This window comes from Cherax quadricarinatus, unplaced genomic scaffold, assembly GCF_038502225.1.
Source record: "Cherax quadricarinatus isolate ZL_2023a unplaced genomic scaffold, ASM3850222v1 Contig2031, whole genome shotgun sequence".
NCBI classification, from domain to species: Eukaryota; Metazoa; Arthropoda; class Malacostraca; order Decapoda; family Parastacidae; genus Cherax; species Cherax quadricarinatus.
This window is the reverse complement of record NW_027197057.1, coordinates 21,695-42,200: the sequence shown is the minus strand read 5'-3', so window position 1 is coordinate 42,200 and position 20,506 is coordinate 21,695. Positions and strand designations below refer to the sequence as shown.

At 44.9% G+C, this 20,506-nt stretch overlaps 2 non-coding genes across 2 annotated transcripts; one reads left to right on the top strand and one right to left on the bottom strand.

Annotated features, from left to right (window-relative positions):
- Positions 1-18,595: 18,595 nt before the first annotated feature.
- On the top strand, positions 18,596-18,668 carry TRNAM-CAU (transfer RNA methionine (anticodon CAU)). The gene has a single exon. It is a non-coding gene; the product is annotated as a tRNA-Met (tRNA).
- A 55-nt stretch (positions 18,669-18,723) lies between these two features.
- TRNAE-UUC (transfer RNA glutamic acid (anticodon UUC)) lies at positions 18,724-18,795 on the bottom strand. The gene has a single exon. It is a non-coding gene; the product is annotated as a tRNA-Glu (tRNA).
- Between the last annotated feature and the right edge of the window lie 1,711 nt (positions 18,796-20,506).

The following is a 20,506-nucleotide window of genomic DNA, read 5'->3' as shown; positions in this document are numbered from 1 at the left end:
GCTGAAGCCAAATCTCTCTGTAGATCTTTCCTAATGATAACCTTGTCATTGTGAGGTGTTGTCTTGCGTTTTCGTCAACTCTCTTCAGAATCCGACCAACAGTTGACTTTGCTAGGCTCCAGTTTTCGGCGATCTGTCTGATACTCAACTCACCATGTTGTCTAAGAGCTGAAATACTTGCACGCTTCCTAGGTGCAACTTCCACCATGAATTTCAGCAGTAATTATAAATTGAAGGAGAGAATTTCGCTCACAGAGCTCGCTTGAAGGAATAGACTTACAGAAAAACAGCTGTTGTAGCACTGACAAGAGTCGCAGGGAAGCACCACAGCTGGATGGTTGCCAGAAGTCGGCAGCAAACACTTTTGAAAAGAAAAGAACCCAAACTAGATTAATTATGTCGCAGACTAAGACATATTTTGAGATAATCACAAAACTGACTCATGTCTCAATTAATTTTCACACAACTGTATATATATATATATATATATATATATATATATATATATATATATATATATATATATATATATATATATATATATATATATATATATGTGTGTGTGTGTGTGTGTTTGTGTGTGTGTGTTAGTTACCATTTTGTGCTAGGCACATGTCGATTAGACACTAGGCCTGTTGTGTGTGTGTGTGTGTGTGTGTGTGTGTGTGTGTGTGTGTGTGTGTGTGTGTGTGTGTGTGTGTGTGTGTGTGTGTACCTAATTGTACTCACCTAATTGTGGTTTGCTAGGACTGTGTTCTCAGCTTGCCTCGTTAGGTATTCCTGGATTATAATTGGTTCAGCCTGAATACCACAAGGTTATGATTGGTTAAACCATACCACGAGCGGGATTGAACCCGCGGTCAGAGAGTTATGATTGGTTATTGTCTCTCAGAGGTGAGGAGCTTGTTAGTGTCAGTGTGTGTTGTTCCTGCTTGTTGTGTGTGTCTGGTGTCCCTACTGCCCTTCCTACTGCTGTCTCCTACGTTGTTTCTCGCTCCTGAAGTTCTCCTAGAAGTTCTTGACTCCTCTTACATCCTTGACGTCTTGCAGATTTAAGGAAGCTGAGGTATACAAAGGTTATAGTTAATCTGACTGTTAACCTGACTCACTAATATAGCTTTCCCTTATATTAGTCTTTAACCCTTTGACTGTCGCGGCCGTATATATACGTCTTACGAGGTACTGTGTTTGACGTATATATACATGTACAGTGTACTCATAAATTCTAGCGGCTTCAAATCAAGCAGGAGAAAGCTGGTAGGCCCACATGTGAGAGAATGGGTCTGTGTGGTCAGTGTGCACCATATAAAAAAATCCTGGAGCATGCAGTGCATAATGAGAAAAAAAAACTCCGACCGTTTTTTTAATTAAAATGCCGACTTTGTGGTCTATTTTCGTATAGTATTTATGATTGTATTCTCGTTTTCTTGGTCTCATTTGATAGAATGGAAAACATATTATAGAAATAGATGTGACTTTGATTGATTTTACTATAAAAAGAACCTGGAAATGGAGCTCAAAGTAGGGGAAATGTTTGATTTTTACCAATGTTCAAAAGTAAACAAATGATGTCTTTGTCCAATAAATGTCCAACTAGCCATTCCAATATGCAGTCATGAATGGGTTGATGTTATTTATACAATTATTACAGTATTGCAGTAGTCTGCATAATAGTAAGTCTTCTATTTTTTGTTTGAATAAAAATTCAAAATAGAAAGCAAGAGTAATATCAGAGGAGCCTGGAGATGTGACTGATGAACAAAGAAAATGTTATTTTAGAGCCAGGAATGTCTGCATTGTTCATTCTGGACCTTATTTTGAAATTGTCATATTTTTTAATTTTCGTGAAATTGGCCAAGTTGCAAATTTCTGACCACATTATTGGGTAGTTGAAATTGGTAAATGGGCAGTTTCTTGTACTCAATCGATAGAAAAAATGGAGTTCTAAAGAAATAGCTATGACTTTGGTCGACTGGCACAAAGGAAAAAGGAATTAGCCGAAAATAGGGCTCAAAGTGGGCAAAATCGCCGATTTGTCAATATCGCCGAGGTCGCTAACTTCGTGAGAGCATAATTCCACCAGTTTTCCATCAAATTTCATTTTTTTTAGTGTCATTACAATCGGGAAAAGATTCTCTATCATTTCATAAGAAAAATCATTTTTTTTTTTTGACATTTTGCGACACCAGGAGACACCTCAGGATTGGGGGTTGTGACAGTCAAGGGGTAAGGAAGCTACGAAACACGAGTATGAATATATACTGCGATACCTTTCTATGTTACTGAACTAAATAAACAAGCAAGGTATCATGTACCTAGGTACATGTAACACTAGTGTACATAGGGAGGAGAGACGGAACTAATACTCTTCAAAAGCTCTTGCACTTTCGTGTACACAGGTACGTGAAGCACAAACAGCAGTATCCTTCTAAAGATCACGTGTTCTCGTTTATCTAGGTACATGATATACTGTTTATAATACTCTTCTAAAGCTCTTGTACTTATATACATAGGCATTATAACACTTGTACTCGCAGTTCCACTTGTTTCCAAAATACTTCATTCTTGTGTGTGTGTGTGTGTGTGTGTGTGTGTGTGTGTGTGTGTGTGTGTGTGTGTGTGTGTGTGTGTGTGTGTGTGTGTGTGTGTGTATGTGTGAGTGAGTGGGTGGATGTGAGTGAATGGGGGGATGTGAGGGTGGGTGGATGTGAGGTTGAATGGGTGGATGTGAGGGTGAATGGGTGGATGTGATGGTGAATGGGTGGATGTGAGAGTGAATGGGTGGATGTGAGGGTGGGTGGGTGTATGTGAGGATGAATGGGTGGATGTGAGGGTGGGTGTCAGGGTGGGTGTGTGGGTCGGTGGGTGGGTGTTAGGATGGGCGTGAGGCCGGGTGTGTGGTTAGGTGGGTCTATAACTGGCCAGACCGGAGCCAAGATAAAGGCCACAGAAATGATGGATAGCGTCCCCTCGCTAAGATTAATGAACGCTAACTTTCCCCTCACCTCCCCCTCCCTCCTTTTGTCTCCTCTTACCTCTCTTTACCTTCTCCCCTCATCCCCCCTTTCGCCTTCAGCACACTGCTAACGTCCCCAGTTTTGCTAAAAAAAAAAAAAAAACATTGATTGGTTCATACGTATTCCATCTACCCGTTCTTTCAATCCTCAGTTCCATCTATCCCTTCCCTATCCGACCACAAGTCAGAGCATTCCATCCTCCCACTCGCCCGTCCACTCACATGCTAACCCACACTCCTGATCTCTCTCACACCAACAGCAGTCAGCTTATATCTCATATATTATCTGTTGTTTCAAGTCTCCCAGCTCAGACTGATACATTTCCTGGTCTCGTGTGGCAGGTCAACCCATCCTGTGTGACGGAGTGTGGCAGGTCAACCCATCCTGTGTGACGGAGTGTGGCAGGTCAACCCATCCTGTGTGACGCAGTGTGGAAGGTCAACCCATCCTGTGTGACGGAGTGTGGCAGGTCAACCCATCCTGTGTGACGGAGTGTGGCAGGTCAACCCATCCTGTGTGACGGAGTGTGGCAGGTCAACCCATCCTGTGTGACGGAGTGTGGCAGGTCAACCCATCCTGTGTGACGGAGTGTGGCAGGTCAACCCATCCTGTGTGACGGAGTGTGGCAGGTCAACCCATCCTGTGTGACGGAGTGTGGCAGGTCAACCCATCCTGTGTGACGGAGTGTGGCAGGTCAACCCATCCTGTGTGACGGAGTGTGGCAGGTCAACCCATCCTGTGTGATGGAGTGTGGCAGGTCAACCCATCCTGTGTGACGGAGTGTGGCAGGTCAACCCATCCTGTGTGACGGAGTGTGGCAGGTCAAACCATCCTGTGTGTCGGAGTGTGGCAGATCAACCCATCCTGTGTGACGGAGTGTGGCAGGTCAACCCATCCTGTGTGACGGAGTGTGGCAGGTCAACCCATCCTGTGTGACGGAGTGTGGCAGGTCAACCCATCCTGTGTGACGGAGTGTGGCAGGTCAATCCATCCTGTGTGACGGAGTGTGGCAGGTCAACCCATCCTGTGTGACGGAGTGTGGCAGGTCAACCCATCCTGTGTGACGGAGTGTGGCAGGTCAACCCATCCTGTGTGACGGAGTGTGGCAGGTCAATCCATCCTGTGTGACGGAGTGTGGCAGGTCAACCCATCCTGTGTGACGGAGTGTGGCAGGTCAACCCATCCTGTGTGACGGAGTGTGGCAGGTCAACCCATCTTGTGTGACGGAGTGTGGCAGGTCAACCCATCCTGTGTGACGGAGTGTGGCAGGTCAACCCATCCTGTGTGACAGAGTGTGGCAGGTCAACCCATCCTGTGAGACGGAGTGTGGCAGGTCAAACCATCCTATGTGACGGAGTGTGGCAGGTCAACCCATCTTGTGTGACGGAGTGTGGCAGGTCAACCCATCATTTGTGATGGAGTGTGGCAGGTCAACCCGCTCTGTATGACGGAGTGTGGCAGGTCAACCCATCCTGTGTGACGGAGTGTGGCAGGTCAACCCATCCTGTGTGACGGAGTGTGGCAGGTCAACCCATCCTGTGTGACGGAATGTGGCAGGTCAACCCCTTCTGTCTGACGGAGTGTGGCAGGTCAACCCATCCTTTGTGACGGAGTGTGGCAGGTCAACCCGCTCTGTGTGACGGAGTGTGGCAGGTCAACCCATCTTGTGTGACGGAGTGTGGCACGTCAACCCATCCTTTGTGACGGAGTGTGGCAGGTCAACCCATCCTGTGTGACGGAGTGTGGCAGGCCAACCCATCCTGTGTGACGGAGTGTGGCAGGTCAACCCATCCTGTGTGACGGAGTGTGGCAGGTCAACCCATCCTGTGTGACGGAGTGTGGCAGGTCAACCCATCCTGTGTGACGGAGTGTGGCAGGTCAACCCATCCTGTGTGACGGAGTGTGGCAGGTCAACCCATCCTGTGTGACGCAGTGTGGAAGGTCAACCCATCTTGTGTGATGGAATATAACAGGGTGTTAAAGAGTCGTGGTCCCTTTACACTTACTGAGATCTCTCTCGGTTTGCGCATCGAAGAATTAACATTATTTCGACATTTACAACAACCTTAATAATTGATACCAACAAAGTGGTTTACAAAAAAAAGTGAGAAAACACTCTCGCATATTTCTTGGAAACGTTTCGGTCCTGAGACCTTGATCAAGGTCCCAGGGCCGAAACGTTTCTCTAATAAATACGTAACCACGGATAAAAAAAAGTTGATGGAAAGGTTCTCTAGGAAACATTTAGAGATCAAAACCTAGAATTAAGCCTTTCGGTTTTCCATCATCAGAAACCTACGTATTAAATCTGCTATGCAAAGTGATACCATCACAAAATTTGTAGAGAACAGCAACAGATAGACAGATAACAGTGATTTAAATTTACAGAGAACAGCAACAGATAGACAGATAACAGTGATTTAAATTTACAGAGAACAGCAACAGATAGACAGATAACAGTGATTTAAATTTACTGAGAACAGCAACAGATAGACAGATAACAGTGATTTAAATTTACAGAGAACAGCAACAGATAGACAGGTAACAGTGATTTAAATTTACAGAGAACAGCAACAGATAGACAGATAACAGTGATTTAAATTTACAGAGAACAGCAACAGATAGACAGATAACAGTGATTTAAATTTACAGAGAACAGCAACAGATAGACAGATAACAGTGATTTAAATTTACAGAGAACAGTAACAGATAGACAGATAACAGTGATTTAAATTTACAGAGAACAGCAACAGATAGACAGGTAACAGTGATTTAAATTTACAGAGAACAGCAACAGATAGACAGATAACAGTGATTTAAATTTACAGAGAACAGCAACAGATAGACAGATAACAGTGATTTAAATTTACAGAGAACAGCAACAGATAGACAGATAACAGTGATTTAAATTTACAGAGAACAGCAACAGATAGACAGATAACAGTGATTTAAATTTACAGAGAACAGCAACAGATAGACAGGTAACAGTGATTTAAATTTACAGAGAACAGCAACAGATAGACAGATAACAGTGATTTAAATTTACAGAGAACAGCAAGAGATAGACAGATAACAGTGATTTAAATTTACAGAGAACAGCAACAGATAGACAGATAACAGTGATTTAAATTTACAGAGAACAGCAACAGATAGACAGATAACAGTGATTTAAATTTACAGAGAACAGCAACAGATAGACAGATAACAGTGATTTAAATTTACAGAGAACAGCAACAGATAGACAGATAACAGTGATTTAAATTTACAGAGAACAGCAACAGATAGACAGATAACAGTGATTTAAATTTACAGAGAACAGCAACAGATAGACAGGTAACAGTGATTTAAATTTACAGAGAACAGCAACAGATAGACAGGTAACAGTGATTTAAATTTACAGAGAACAGCAACAGATAGACAGATAACAGTGATTTAAATTTACAGAGAACAGCAACAGATAGACAGATAACAGTGATTTAAATTTACAGAGAACAGCAAAAGATAGACAGATAACAGTGATTTAAATTTACAGAGAACAGCAACAGATAGACAGATAACAGTGATTTAAATTTACATAAAACTTATATTGACGTTCTAATCGTAAGACCAAAACTGAAATCAGTAATCACAGAAGGATCACAAAGCAAATAAAATACCTTATCACATGTAATTACGAAAAAATCAGATGCAGGTAAATCAGAGACGTCAGCACATCCCACCCCAGTTTCACATGCCGGTAGATCAGACACTCATCCTACGGGTTCCTCCACAGATTACACCGTGATTGGCTGCGCTGCCACTCCCATCCACCTGTGATATGTCGTGTTTGCATGGAGATCACATTGTAATAGGCTCGCTCGTCCGCGTTGGCCTGGAAAAGCTAAGGATGTGTGTGTTTTTAAATTATAATTGGTGTTTTTTTTCCCTTCCCGTGTAGAAAAACGAGTTTTTTTTTTTTACGCACATTTGTCTTCTGCGGTGATCAGAATTAGCTGTCTTGGCTGACAGGAGGCTGTCAGACAATAAATGCTCTCAGCTCTGAACCAATCAGACTGAAATATAATAAAAAAAAATACTGAGTGCCAGAATTCCACAGACCAGCTAACCTTCTGAAGGTCCCGCAGAATGTTTAGTCTGTGTTGATCTTCTAAGGTGTGAGGGGAGGCTTCAGCAGACCAGCTAGTCTGTGTTGATCTTCTAAGGTGTGAGGTGAGGCTTCAGCAGACCAGCTAGTCTGTGTTGATCTTCTAAGGTGTGAGGTGAGGCTTCAGCAGACCAGCTAGTCTGTGTTGATCTAAGAATGTATTAGGTGAACCAAGATTCAATGATGTTGCAGTGTCTGACAAGTTTTACAAGAATGGTATGGTATGGTATGGCTACTACGATGGTATACTATGGTATGGCCACTACGATGGTATACTATGGTATGGCCACTACGATGGTATACTATGGTATGGCTACTACGATGGTATACTATGGTATGGCTACTACGATGGTATACTATGGTATGGCCACTACGATGGTATACTATGGTATGGCTACTACGATGGTATACTATGGTATGGCTGCTACGATGGTATACTATGGTATGGCCACTACGATGGTATACTATGGTATGGCTACTACGATGGTATACTATGGTATGGCCACTACGATGGTATACTATGGTATGGCTGCTACGATTGTATACTATGGTATGGCTACTACGATGGTATACTATGGTATGGCTACTACGATGGTATACTATGGTATGGCCACTACGATGGTATACTATGGTATGGCTGCTACGATGGTATACTATGGTATGGCCACTACGATGGTATACTATGGTATGGCTACTACGATGGTATACTATGGTATGGCCACTACGATGGTATACTATGGATTGGCTGCTACGATAGTATACTATGGTATGGCTACTACGATGGTATACTATGGTATGGCCACTACGATGGTATACTATGGTATGGCCACTACGATGGTATACTATGGTATGGCTGCTACGATAGTATACTATGGTATGGCTACTACGGTGGTATACTATGGTATGGCCACTACGATGGTATACTATGGTATAGCCACTACGATGGTATACTATGGTATGGCCACTACGATGGTATACTATGGTATGGCTGCTACGATAGTATACTATGGTATGGCTACTACGATGGTATACTATGGTATGGCCACTACGATGGTATACTATGGTATGGCCACTACGATGGTATACTATGATGGCTACTACTATACTATGGTATGGCTACTACGATGGTATACTATGGTATGGCCACTACGATGGTATACTATGGTATGGCTGCTACGATAGTATACTATGGTATGGCTACTACGATAGTATACTATGGTATGGCTACTACGATGGTATACTATGGTATGGCCACTATGATGGTATACTATGGTATGGCTACTACGATGGTATACTATGGTATGGCCACTACGATGGTATACTATGGTATGGCTACAACGATGGTTTACTATGGTATGGCTGCTACGATGGTATACTATGGTATGGCTACTACGATGGTATACTATGGTATGGCCACTACGATGGTATACTATGGTATGGCTACTACGATGGTATACTATGGTATGGCCACTACGATGGTATACTATGGTATGGCTACTACGATGGTATACTATGGTATGGCCACTACGATGGTATACTATGGTATGGCTACAACGATGGTATACTATGGTATGGCTACTACGATGGTATACTATGGTATGGCCACTACGATGGTATACTATGGTATGGCTGCTAGGATAGTATACTATGGTATGGCTACTACGATGGTATACTATGGTATGGCCACTACGATGGTATACTATAGTATGGCTACTACGATGGTATACTATGGTATGGCCACTACGATGGTATACTATGGTATGGCCACTACGATGGTATACTATGGTATGGCTACTACGATGGTATACTATGGTATGGCTACTACGATGGTATACTATGGTATGGCCACTACGATGGTATACTATGGAATGGCTACTACGATGGTATACCATGGTATGGCCACTACGATGGTATACTATGGTATAACTACTACGATGGTTTACTATGGTATGGCTGCTACGATGGTATACTATGGTATGGCCACTACGATGGTATACTATAGTATGGCTACTACGATGGTATACTATGGTATGGCCACTACGATGGTATACTATGGTATGGCCACTACGATGGTATACTATGGAATGGCTACTACGATGGTATACCATGGTATGGCCACTACGATGGTATACTATGGTATAACTACTACGATGGTTTACTATGGTATGGCTGCTACGATGGTATACTATGGTATGGCTACTACGATGGTATACTATGGTATGGCCACTACGATGGTATACTATGGTATGGCTACTACGATGGTATACTCTGGTATGGCCACTACGATGGTATACTATGGTATGGCTACTACGATGGTATACTATGGTATGGCCACTACGATGGTATACTATGGTATGGCTACTACGATGGTATACTATGGTATGGCCACTACGATGGTATACTATGGTATGGCTACTACGATGGTTTACTATGGTATGGGTGCTACGATGGTATACTATGGTATGGCTACTACGATGGTATACTATGGTATGGCCACTACGATGGTATACTATGGTATGGCTACTACGATGGTATACTATAGTATGGCCACTACGATGGTATACTATGGTACGGCTACTACGATGGTATACTATGGTATAGCCACTACGATGGTATACTATGGTATGGCTACGACGATGGTATACTATGGTATGGCTGCTACGATGGTATACTATGGTATGGCCACTACGATGGTATACTATGGTATGGCTACTACGATGGTATACTATGGTATAGCCACTACGATGGTATACTATGGTATGGCTACGACGATGGTATACTATGGTATGGCCACTACGATGGTATACTATGGTATGGCTACTACGATGGTATACTATGGTATGGCTACTACGATGGTATACTGTGGTATGGCCACTACGATGGTATACTATGGTATGGCTACTACGATGGTATACTATGGTATGGCCACTACGATGGTATACTATGGTATGGCTACTACGATGGTTTACTATGGTATGGGTGCTACGATGGTATACTATGGTATGGCTACTACGATGGTATACTATGGTATGGCCACTACGATGGTATACTATGGTATGGCTACTACGATGGTATACTATGGTATGGCCACTACGATGGTATACTATGGTACGGCTACTACGATGGTATACTATGGTATAGCCACTACGATGGTATACTATGGTATGGCTACGACGATGGTATACTATGGTATGGCCACTACGATGGTATACTATGGTATGGCCACTACGATGGTATACTATGGTATGGCCACTACGATGGTATACTATGGTATGGCTACGACGATGGTATACTATGGTATGGCTACTACGATGGTATACTATGGTATAGCCACTACGATGGTATACTATGGTATGGCTACGACGATGGTATACTATGGTATAGCCACTACGATGGTATACTATGGTATAGCCACTACGATGGTATACTATGGTATGGCTACGACGATGGTATACTATGGTATGGCCACTACGATGGTATACAATGGTATGGCCACTACGATGGTATACAATGGTATGACTTAGAAGTACTTCTAAGTCCCTCCATTATTTGCTTGATGAGATGTTAGAGAGATAGCAAGGAAAGATTGAGTAGTGAAGTACTCTAGAGGGAGAGTCAAATATAATCTTACTACCCCACACTCCCCTCTCTTTTCAATTTCCCCTTTTCCCCGTTTTTCTCTCCCGTTCCCTCACTTCAACGTCCTCTTTTATCTCCTCCCTCCCGTACCTTAACTTACCTGCCCTCTCTCATCCTCCCGGGATCAGGAGTGCCAGTAGTGCCAACCAAAGGGACACATGTTAAAATGAGTACAAGTGTCATCTCTTACTTCACTCTGGCTCAGCTTACAGGTCTGACCCAGTATTTTTGTTCTCGGGGAAATAGAATCAATGAAAAGTCTTCAGAGAGAGAGAGAGAGAGAGAGAGAGAGAGAGAGAGAGAGAGAGAGAGAGAGAGATGGATAGATAGATAGATAAGGAGAGAGAGTGAGAGAGACAGAGAGAGAAATGATTAGAATAGAAATTTTCTCGAAAACATGTCACACACACTAATTCCATATATAATATATATATATATATATATATATATATATATATATATATATATATATCAATAACAACACTGCACTAGCCAAGGACTCGAACCCATGCTGCTTTGGCCTGCCTCATGGTGGGCGAAAACACATGACGCCCTTATCCACTGAACCATACGATCCTTAAGAGTAGGTTATCCAGCGGAACTGGATGTTGTACTCGCTACCCAAGGACACACGATGGTGTGGATGACTCTAGGCGCTAGTGCAGTGTTGTTATTGATCAATACCACTCGTTCGTGGTCACAATAATATAAAATACTGCTCGTTGAACTAGTACACCAAACAGGGACTAGAATGAAATTAGCCTAGAGTCATACACACCATCGTGTGTCCTTGGGTAGCGAGTACAACATCCAGTTCTGCTGGATGCTCTACTCTTAAGGATCGTATGGTTCAGTGGATAAGGGCGTCATGTGTTTTCGCCCAACATGAGGCAGGCCAAAGCAGCATGGGTTCGAGTCCTTGGCTAGTGCAGTGTTGTTATTGATAAATATATATATATATATATATATATATATATATATATATATATATATATATATATATATATATATATATATATATATATATATATATATTATATATATATATATATATGAATATATACATATGTATGTGAGTAAAGTAACATTTATGAAGGGGTTCAGGGAAACCGGCAGGTCGGACTTGAGTCCTGGAGATGGGAAGTACAGTGCCTGCACTCTGAAGGAGGGGTGTTAATGTTGCAGTTTAAAAACTGTAGTGTAAAGCATCCTTCTGGCAAGACAGTGATGGAGTGAATGATGGTGGTGGTGGTGTGGGTGTTGGTGGTGGTGGTGGTGTGGGTGGTTGGAGAGAGGTGGTAGGTGGTGGTGGTGGTGGTTGGAGAGAGGAGGTAGGTGGTGGTGGTGGTGGTTGGAGAGAGGAGGTAGGTGGTGGTGGTGGTGGTGGTGGTGGTAGGAGAGAGGAGGTAGGTGGTGGTGGTGGTTGGAGAGAGGAGGTAGGTGGTGGTGGTGTTGGCGGTGGTGGTGGTGGTGGTGGTGGTGGTGGTGGTGGTGGTGGTGGTGGTGGTTGGAGAGAGGAGGTAGGTGGTGGTGGTGGTTGGAGAGAGGAGGTAGGTGGTGGTGGTGGTTGGAGAGAGGAGGTAGGTGGTGGTGGTGGTGGTGGTGGTGGTGGTGGTGGTGGTGGTTGGAGAGAGGAGGTAGGTGGTGGTGGTTGGAGAGAGGAGGTAGGTGGTGGTGGTTGGAGAGAGGAGGTAGGTGGTGGTGGTGGTGGTGGTTGGAGAGAGGACGTAGGTGGTGGTGGTGGTGGTGGTGGTGGTGGTGGTTGGAGAGAGGAGGTAGGTGGTGGTGGTGGTGGTGGTGGTTGGAGAGAGGAGGTAGGTGGTGGTGGTGGTGGTGGTGGTGGTGGTGGTTGGAGAGAGGAGGTAGGTGGTGGTGGTGGTGGTGGTGGTGGTGGTGGTTGGAGAGAGGAGGTAGGTGGTGGTGGTGGTGGTGGTGGTAGGAGAGAGGAGGTAGGTGGTGGTGGTGGTGGTTGGAGAGAGGAGGTAGGTGGTGGTGGTGGTGGTGGTGGTGGTGGTAGGTGGTGGTGGTGGTGGTGGTGGTGGTGGTGGCGGTGGTGGTGGTGGTTGGAGAGAGGAGGTAGGTGGTGGTGGGGGTGGTGGTGGTGGTTGGAGAGAGGAGGTAGGTGGTGGTGGTGGTGGTGGTGGTGGTGGTGGTGGTGGTGGTGGTGGTGGTGGTGGTGGTGGTTGGAGAGAGGAGGTAGGTGGTGGTGGTGGTGGTGGTTGGAGAGGAGGTAGGTGGTGGTGGTGGTGGTGGTTGGAGAGAGGAGGTAGGTGGTGGTGGTGGTGGTGGTGGTGGTGGTGGTGGTGGTGGTGGTGGTGGTGGTGGTGGTGGTTGGAGAGAGGAGGTAGGTGGTGGTGGTGGTGGTGGTGGTGGTGGTGGTGGTGGTGGTGGTGGTGGTGGTGGTAGGTGGTGGTGGTGGTTGGAGAGAGGAGGTAGGTGGTGGTGGTGGTGGTGGTTGGAGAGAGGAGGTAGGTGGTGTAAGAGGTAAGAGTGTAAGAGGAGGATAGCGCATTCTCTTTCTTCCTATTTTTGTGTGTTGATGTTTGCTGCTGGATCTTTCTTCCTTGCTGCAGCCCCAGGCAAGTGTCCTCGCTCTCTTACTTTGATCTATGTCGATCTCTCCAGCTCCTCTTTCCTCTTGCTCTCTCTCTCTCTCTCTCTCTATCTCTCTCTCTCTCTCTCTCTCTCTCTCTCTCTCTCTCTCTCTCTCTCTCTCTCTCTCTCTCTCTCTCTCTCTCTGTCTCTCTCTATCTGTCTCTCTCTCTCTCTCTCTCTCTCTCTTTCTCTCTTTACCTGTTTCTCTCTTTCTTCTTCTCTCCTCTTCCCTCTTTCTCCCTTTCCTTCCTTCCTGTTCTCTCAAGTATACGTATATGTGATCATTTTTTGTAATCACCGTTAAATGATTCCAGAGGTTGAGTCTCAGCTCCTGGCTTTGCCTCTTAACTCCCTATGAGCACGTTTACGCCCTCCCAGGTTCTCTTGAGCCCTGCCATACCTACTTCTAAAGCTGCGTTCGTAGTTTGAACGCAACATCTCTCAGACATCGCCATAACTGACTTGGTTATCCCCCGTAGCCGACCATCAGCAGCAGACAGGTAACCCGGACTGTTACACCTGTGATGCCTCAGGTTATATCATGCCTGGTCACTCCACTTTAAGAGCAAAAATAGACAATTCGGCTGATCGACACTTCTGGAAATCTTGAACGTCGTGGACATATCTTCCCTGGACCACCGCTCATCCCGTGAGGCTGGGATGCTGTGGCCATCCCTTATGGTGTGTTCACCTGAATGTCAGCTATTTATTTATTTGCATTTTAGAATGAGCTTTGATCTTATAAATATGAGGTTTGATCTTAGTTCTTAGATATTTGATCGTAGATCTTAGATATTTGATCGTAAATCTTAGATAATTGATCGTAGATCTTAAATATTTAATCTTAAACCTTAGATCTAAGATCTCTAACCTTAGATCTTAGATCTTTGATCCTAGATCTTAGATATTTGATCCTAGATCTTAGATATTTGATCCTAGATCTTAGATATTTGATCCTAGATCTTAGATATTTGATCCTAGATCTTAGATATTTGATCCTAGATCTTAGATATTTGATCCTAGATCTTAGATATTTGATCTTAGATCTTAATTCTCTCTCCAGGTGTTAACTAATGTGTTAAAAAGTATTTGACACTGATAGATAGAAATAAACAGTTTTATTCAATAGATAAACCTGTTTGTGTACTGGCAAGTGCTGCTGTCTATCTTACCCACGTACTCCCGAGTACTGCCATGTACTCCCAAAGACTCAGTAAGTCTTGACTAGAGTACTGGAAGGAAAAAAGTTAATCTGCAGTGTGTCTGCTGCTATCTACATAGTTGAGGAATGGAGAATATAGAAGAGAAGCAAAAGGAAGAGCAGGAGGAGGAGGAGGAGGAGGAAACTCAGAAGGAAGATAAGGAAGAAGAGGGAAGGAGAGTCCAGCACTTCTGAAGACAATAGTTAGTCTTCCTTCTGGCAGGAGTTAACCTGGAGGAGTATCACTAGGTTGTCTCCCTTAGCTCCCTTGGTGATAGTCTCCCTCCTTCGTCTCCCTTCCTTCACCATCGCCTCCTTTCTCTATCCTTCCTTCACCACTGCCTCCTTCTCTCCCTTCCTTCATTACTGCCTCCTTCTCTCCCTTCCTTCACCACTGTCTCCTTCTCTCCCTTCCTTCATTACTGCCTCCTTCTCTCCCTTCCTTCACCACTGCCTCCTTCTCTCCCTTCCTTCATTACTGCCTCCTTCTCTCCCTTCCTTCACCACTGCCTCCTTCTCTCCCTTCCTTCATTACTGCCTCCTTCTCTCCCTTCCTTCACCACTGCCTCCTTCTCTCCCTTCCTTCATTACTGCCTCCTTCTCTCCCTTCCTTCACCACTGCCTCCTTCTCTCCCTTCCTTCATTACTGCCTCCTTCTCTCCCTTCCTTCACCACTGCCTCCTTCTCTCCCTTCCTTCATTACTGCCTCCTTCTCTCCCTTCCTTCACCACTGCCTCCTTCTCTCCCTTCCTTCATTACTGCCTCCTTCTCTCCCTTCCTTCACCACTGCCTCCTTCTCTCCCTTCCTTCATTACTGCCTCCTTCTCTCCCTTCCTTCACCACTGCCTCCTTCTCTCCCTTACTTCATTACTGCCTCCTTCTCTCCCTTCCTTCACCACTTCCTCCTTCTCTCCATCTTTTTCACTGTCTTCTTCCCTTACTGGACGTAATTGCCTGCACACGTTCCTCTGGCTCTTGTTAGCGTGTTGTGTGGAGGAGGAGAAGGAGGAGGAGGAGGAGGTGGAGGAGGTGGAGGAGGACGAGGAAGATGAGGAAGAAGAGGAGGAGGAGAGGCTATTATATTTATTTACAATATCTGCTCTTCCACCTCCACCAACACCTCCACTTCTACACTGCCTCCACCAACACCTCCACTTCTACACTGCCTCCACCAACACCTACACTTCTACACTGCCTCCACCAACACCTCCACTTCTACACTGCCTCCATGTTGCAACCCCTGAATGGGTTGCAATGTATATAATGTATATTATGATTATGAATATAATGTATATTACCTTTTCATATAATTTTATATTGCTTATATTTGCGATAATAGCTAAATCGTGATCGAGGGGGGGGGGGTGTCCTCACCTCGCCTGAAGTATTCAGTCTGGTCTAGACTCTCTTGGTGGTTGGACAGATTGTCTGTCTCATTATTCTTGTTAGTTCTGTAGAACTCTGTTCACAGAACATTGTATAGACTTAGTGATTTTCGACGTTGTACTGAGGTTGTGTGTCGCATAGACACTCTAAGCAACTCAGGTCCTGAGCTGTAGCTTCTGACCTAACTTGTACTGGTATCTGTGTACTATCACAGTCAGGGATTTTCTTATGCTGAACTTAGATTCAGTAGTATGGGAGTTTTGTGACTTTTGGAGAGGATCTGCTGATGGTCCCGACCACTTAGTGTCGTTATATTATCTCCTTGTTCCTGATTCTGTGTCGCAGTTGCTTGTTATATTGCTGTTGGGCTTAGCATTCTTTTTATTGTTCAAGCAGACTGTTCTGATTGCCAGTTGGTCAAGAAGTTAGTTTATTTGAGGACTTTGTCAGTCACTTGTTTAAGTCTAGTCGAGTCGTGAGACATAGCGAACTACTTAGAGCACTTACACACGTACACACAAACTTACTTGTACATATTTATAATAACTTATTAAATGTTAATGTACCAGACGGTACTTAAGAATTATAAATGTGATATGTGCTTTCAGCACAATAATATTGTACTCGAGAGAAGTGATTATTATTATTTTGATTATTATTAATTTAATTTACTTTGATAATATACCTCTAGACGATACTCAATAAATTTATTAAATTTTAATTTATCTAGTTAGTAGCCTACCAGTTGTAATCCTGAAGCACTATTGAATCATACTGAATTCTAATGGATAATTGGACAAGGATACTGACTAATTGTTACGAAAGCCCAGTAACAGGCTGGATGCTAGAAGGGCAGTCCTTTCTAGTATTCACTGGAGATCTCTAAGCTTTTAGAATCGCGTTTTTTGTAACACTCCAACAACACCGCCACCAACACCGCCACCAACACCGCCACCAACACCTCCACTTTTGGACTACCTGCGTCATCCTCTCTCTCAGTATGTGTATACCGTCTGGACAGCTGATGCGTCGTCAGGTGGTTCATCATGCAGGTGTTGACTGGTGGAAGCAGGAGAGGAGGAGGAGGAAGGTGAGACCTCCCCTCTAGCCAATGTTGGCGTAGCTTACGCAATCTCTGACGTCAGGAAGTGAGATCATCCCACCCCACCCTCACCCACCACCCGCCCACCCCAGCGCACCGTATATACCACGTAAACACTAGCCCACTTACGCCCACTTACGACAGTGTGTGGTGGAGTCATGACGCTCTCTCCACACTTGATCTAAACTGAGGGGAAAAGAATAGCGCATAGACTGATGAGAGGAATTGATGGATGGATGGTAGGTGGGATTGATGGATGGGTGGTGGGTGGGATTGATGGATGGGTGGTGGGTGGGATTGATGGATGGATGGATGGTGGGTGGGATTGATGGATGGATGGTGAGTGGGATTGATGGATGGGTGGTTGGTGGGATTGATGGATGGATGGTGGGTGGGATTGATGGATGGATGGTACGTGGGATTGATGGATGGGTGGTGGGTGGGACTGACGGATGAGTGGTGGGTGGGATTGATGGATGGATGGTAGGTGGGATTGATGGATGGGTGGTGGGTGGGAGTGATGGATGGGTGGAGGGTGGAATTGATGGATGGAGGGTAGGTGGGATTGATGGATGGGTGGTGGGTGGGATTGATGGATGGGTGGTGGGTGGGATTGATGGATGGATGGTGGGTGGGATTGATGGATGGATGGTGAGTGGGATTGATGGATGGGTGGTGGATGGGATTGATGGATGGATGGTGGGTGGGATTGATGGATGGATGGTAGGTGGGATTGATGGATGGGTGGTGGGTGGGATTGATGGATGGATGGTAGGTGGGATTGATGGATGGGTGGTGGGTGGGATTGATGGATGGGTGGTGGGTGGGATTGATGGATGGGTGGTGGGTGGGATTGATGGATGGATGGTGAGTGGGATTGATGGATGGGTGGTGGGTGGGATTGATGGATGGATGGTGGGTGGGATTGATGGATGGGTGGTGTGTGGGATTGATGGATGGGTGATGAGTGGAATTAATGGATGGGTGGTGGTGGGATTGATAAATGGGTGGTGGAAGAGACTGATGTTGCTTCTAAGCATTTTAATTTGTGATGGTTACTTTCTGTGTTGACTCACATAGCATCCTCCCAATCCATGGGGTGACCCATGTTGTCTTAATGTTGCACACAGGTGTTGTTCATGGGGTGACCCATGTTGCCTCAGTGTTGCAAGTGTACGTTTGCTAATGCAGCATTAGAGATCAGACAATATTTTGTTAGGATTTTTAAACCCGGAGGGTTAGCTATCTAGGATAACCCAAGAAAGTCAGTGCGTCATCGTGGGACCGACTCTTATTTCCAGTGTGGTCCGCGGTCTTGTCCCCCAGGATGAGACCGAAACCAGTCGACTAACATCCAGGTACCTACTTACTTGCTAGGTGAACGTGGTTAGCAGGTGTAAGGAAACAGGCCCAGTGTTTTTACCCTTACCGGGGATCGAACCACAGACTGTGTGAGAGAGAGAAACTTGCAAACAATCTCAAGAATATGTTATCGAATACACTACGCAGGAGCCTCGATGGCGCAGTAGGCAGCGCGTGAGTCTCATAATCTCAAGGTCGTGAGTTCGATCCTCACTCGGGGCACTCAAATTTTTCTCTTAAAATCACAGATGTTATTTGAATAGTGTGGAAAAACAACTTCCCATGCCGGGAATCGAACCCGGACCTCCTGGGTGAAAGCCAGGTATCCTAGCCACTAGACCACATGGGACTTACTAGTAAAACTTTCCCTGTGGCTACACTATCCTGGGTTACTAATCCTTAGAACTGATACATCCTCACACCAGTTACTTGTAAACTGGGACCTGGTTCACTCCACAATATAGCAGATTTTCGTTGTACTTCTTGTCACATCTGCCCTCGAATATGATTCTCTTGTACCAGTGGATGAGTCTGCTCCTTCAAGACTCATCCACGAGCTTAAGAACCCGTATTACCCTGCCAAAGAACCTTATACGTATAAACCTGCCAAAGAACCCTATACGTATAAACGTGCGAAAGAACCTTACCAAAGGACGTATATTAGCCTGCCAGGCTAATATAGGTTGGATAGCAGCTCTAGGCCTTTCGCATTGTTCCTAGTGCTTCGTCAGGAGTCTGCAGTTATCATCATTGACCTACTGAGATGGAAATCTTCAACGCTTCACTTAAAATACTTCACTACCATCCCAAGATGGAACACAAAACTCTCACGAACGAGCTGATCAACCAGACTGTTATAGTTATGTAGGCCTGCGGTATGCGAGAAACAATAGCCTGGGTGATCAAGCGGTGACCTGGCATTACACCGCTTTTTCAGAGTATTGATCACATTATCATATCAAACTGATGATCAGAGATGAGCAGATGACCCCTTTAACCCTCCTGATTCCCCCTTCCTTTGCTGATACCCCCTTCCCCCTTCAGGTTCCCCCTTCCCCCTTCAGATTCCCCCTTCCCCCTCATGCTCTGGCCGCCACAACCGGTTGGGGTGAGTCAACGTCCCGCAACCGATAAATGGCACAGCGAGTCAATAATAATCGGCTGTAATCGGCTTACTGGCTGTTTCCTCTCCAATTAGCAACGAGGGAGATAATAAAAGGGGAGATGGGGAGTTTAACACAGGGGAAGGGGGGGTTAGCACGGTGGAGGGGGAAGAATATTAATTAACAGGCAAGTTAAAAGCCCAGGGCTGGGAGTCAGGGGAAGATAGAGGGAGACTAGAAGGAGAAAGAGGATGGGTCTGAAGGAGTAGAGGCGAGGTTATAAAGGGAGAAAAATAAGGCTAGAAAACCATAGATAAATAGGTACGTAGGCTCTCTCTCTCTCTCTCTCTCTCTCTCTCTCTCTCTCTATCTATCTATCTATATATCTTTCTCTCTTTATATATATATATATATATATATATATATATATATATATATATATATATTTATTTTTTATTAACACACTGGCCGATTCCCACCAAGGCAGGGTGGCCCGAAAAAGAAAAACTTTCACCATCATTCACTCCATCACTGTCTTGCCAGAAGGGTGCTTTACACTACAGTTTTTAAACTGCAACATTAACACCCCTCCTTCAGAGTGCAGGCACTGTACTTCCCATCTCCAGGACTCAAGTCCGGCCTGCCGGTTTCCCTGAACCCCTTCATAAATGTTACTTTGCTCACACTCCAACAGCACCTCAAGTATTAAAAACCATTTGTCTCCATTCACTCCTATCAAACACGCTCACGCATGCCTGCTGGAAGTCCAAGCCCCTCGCACACAAAACCTCCTTTACCCCCTCCCTCCAACCTTTCCTAGGCCAACCCCTACCCCGCCTTCCTTCCACTACAGACTGATACACTCTTGAAGTCACTCTGTTTCGCTCCTTCTCTCTACATGTCCGAACCACCTCAACAACCCTTCCTCAGCCCTCTGGACAACAGTTTTGGTAATCC